The following is a 2,500-nucleotide window of genomic DNA, read 5'->3' on the forward strand; positions in this document are numbered from 1 at the left end:
AGAGATAGAGAGATAGAGAGATAGAGAGATAGAGAGATAGAGAGAGAGAGAGAGAGAGACTTTTGTGCTTTTATTATAAAAGTATCAAAACACACACGGAAAACACCACCAATTTTTACAAGAAAAGAAAGTTGTACAAGCAAAAAGGATGTATATACATATATATGTGGACATTGAGCATAAGTATATATAAAAAAAAAATAACCACCTTTAGAGGCCATTTTTCCCCGCAAAGCGGGGGTTGGCCTTTTTCGGGAACCGTGGTTGTTGTTGTTTTTCGGTTCCCTTTTTGAAGCAATGTTTTACGGCCGGATGCCCTTCCTGACGCCAACCCTTTTTGCCGCCTTTAACGACAAACAGGGAATTACCAGTGAACTGGTACTCAATTAGCCGAACTCGGAAGGATGACAGGCTGAGTCAACCCCCCTGGCGGTAATTCAGCGATCGACCGGATTCGAACCCAGGATCCTAGGATCCTAAGCCGGCACCCTAGCCACTAGCCCAACACCAGACATTGAGCATAAGTAAAATTTACAAAAACAAACAACACCTCATCTGCAAAAAAATCGTCGTTCACACTGCCGAAACTTATCCGGGCCGACACTATTCCTTTAAAGCAAAAGAGCACATTTTCATCTCTGCCACTCAATTTGATCTTCCTAGTTTATAAATTGGACAGAGAGAGAGAGAGAGCACGAGAGAGAGGGACAGAAAAGAGGGAGAGAGAGGGAGAGAGCACGAGAGAGAGGGACAGAAAAAGAGGGAGAGAGAAAGAGAGAGAAAAAGAGAAAGAGAGACAGGGAGAGAGAGAAGAGAGAGGGAGAGAGAAAGAGAGAGAGAAAGAGAGAGAGTGAGAAAAAGAGAGAAAAAGAGAGAGAAAGAGTGAAAGAGGGAGAGGAGAGAAATAGAGAGAAAAAGAGAGAAAGAGAGACAGAGAGAGGGGGAGAGAGAAAAAGAGCAAAAGAGAAAGAGAGACACAGAGAGAGAGAGAGAAGAGAGAGAGGGACAGAAAAGAGGGAGAGAGAGGGAGAGAGAGAAAAAGAGGGAGAGAGAGGGAGAGAGCGTGAGAGAGAGGGACAGAAAAGAGGGAGAGAGAGGGAGAGAGCGTGAGAGAGAGGACAGAAAAAGAGGGAGAGAGAGGGAGAGAGAAAGAGAGAGAAAAAGAGAAAGAGAGACAGAGAGAGAAAAAGAGATGGAGAGAGACGGGAGAGACAGAGAGAGACAGAGAGAGAGAGAGAGAGAGAGAGAGAGAGGTGGAGAGATAGTGGGGGAGAGAGAGACAGAGAGAGAGAGAGAGAGACAGAGAGAGAGAGAGAGAGAGAGAGAGAGACGGAGAGAGACAGAGACAGAGAGAGAGAGAGAGAGACAGAGAGAGAGAGACAGAGACAGAGCCAGAGAGACAGAGAGACAGAGAGCCAGAGAGCCAGAGAGACAGAGAGAGAGAGAGAGAGAGAGAGACAGAGAGAGAGAGAGAGAGAGAGACAGAGAGACAGAGAGAGAGAGAGAGAGAGAGAGAGAGAGACAGAGAGACAGAGAGAGAGACAGAGAGACAGAGAGACAGAGAGAGAGGGAGCGAGGGAGCGAGAAAAAGAGAGAAAAAGAGTGAAAGAGGGAGAGAGAAATAGAGAGAAAAAGAGAGAAAGAGAGAGAAAGAGAGAGAAAGAGAGACAGAGAGAGGGGGAGAGAGAAAAGAGCAAATAGAAAGAGAGACACAGAGAGAGAGACAGAGACAGAGAGAAAGAGAAAGAGAAAGAGAAAGAGAAAGAGAAAGAGAAAGAGAAAGACTTTTGACTTTTGTATCTTTTTATTATAAAAATAGAAAAAGAAAACCCCCAAATAGGGGTCACATTGTCATTTCAAGCAGAGAAACAAACAAAAAATATAATACAGTAGAATACAGTAAAATACAGAATACAGAATACAGAAAGAGAAAGAGAAGAGAGAGAGAGAGAGAGAGAGAGGAGAGAGAGAGAGAGATGCAGAGACAGAGACAGAGACAGTGACAGAGAGACAGAGAGACCGAGAGAGAGAGAGAGACAGAGAGACAGAGAGAGAGAGAGAGCGAGAGAGAGAGCGAGAGAGAGAGAGACAGAGACAGAGAGAGAGGGAGTAAGAGAGAGACAGAGACAGACACAGAGAGAGAGGGAGAGAGAGAGAGAGAGAGAGAGACAGAGAGACAGAGAGAGAGAGAGAGAGAGACAGAGAAGAGAGAGAGAGAGAGAGAGACACAGAGAGACAGAGAGAGAGAGAGAGAGAGAAAAAAAGAGAGAAAAAGAGAGAAAAAGAGAGAAAAAGAGAGAAAAAGAGAGAAAAAGAGAGATAAGAGTGAAAGAGGGAGAGAGAAATAGAGAGAAAAAGAGAGAAAGAGAGACAGAGAGAGGGGGAGAGAGAAAAAGAGCAAAATAGAAAGAAGAGACACAGAGAGAGAGAGAGAGAAAGAGAGAGAGAGGGACAGAAAAAGAGGAAGAGAGAGGAGAGAGCGCGAGAGAGAGAGGGACAG

At 44.9% G+C, this 2,500-nt stretch overlaps 1 protein-coding gene across 10 annotated transcripts in view; it reads right to left on the reverse strand.

Annotated features, from left to right (window-relative positions):
- Positions 1-2,500, reverse strand: part of ZMIZ1 (zinc finger MIZ-type containing 1) — a 338,869-nt gene that overhangs the window by 31,101 nt on the left and 305,268 nt on the right. The gene's annotated exons all lie outside the window — the stretch shown is intronic.

The sequence above is a fragment of the Myxine glutinosa genome, chromosome 8 (genome assembly GCF_964187855.1).
Source record: "Myxine glutinosa chromosome 8, kmMyxGlut1.1, whole genome shotgun sequence".
Classification (NCBI taxonomy): Eukaryota; Metazoa; Chordata; class Myxini; order Myxiniformes; family Myxinidae; genus Myxine; species Myxine glutinosa.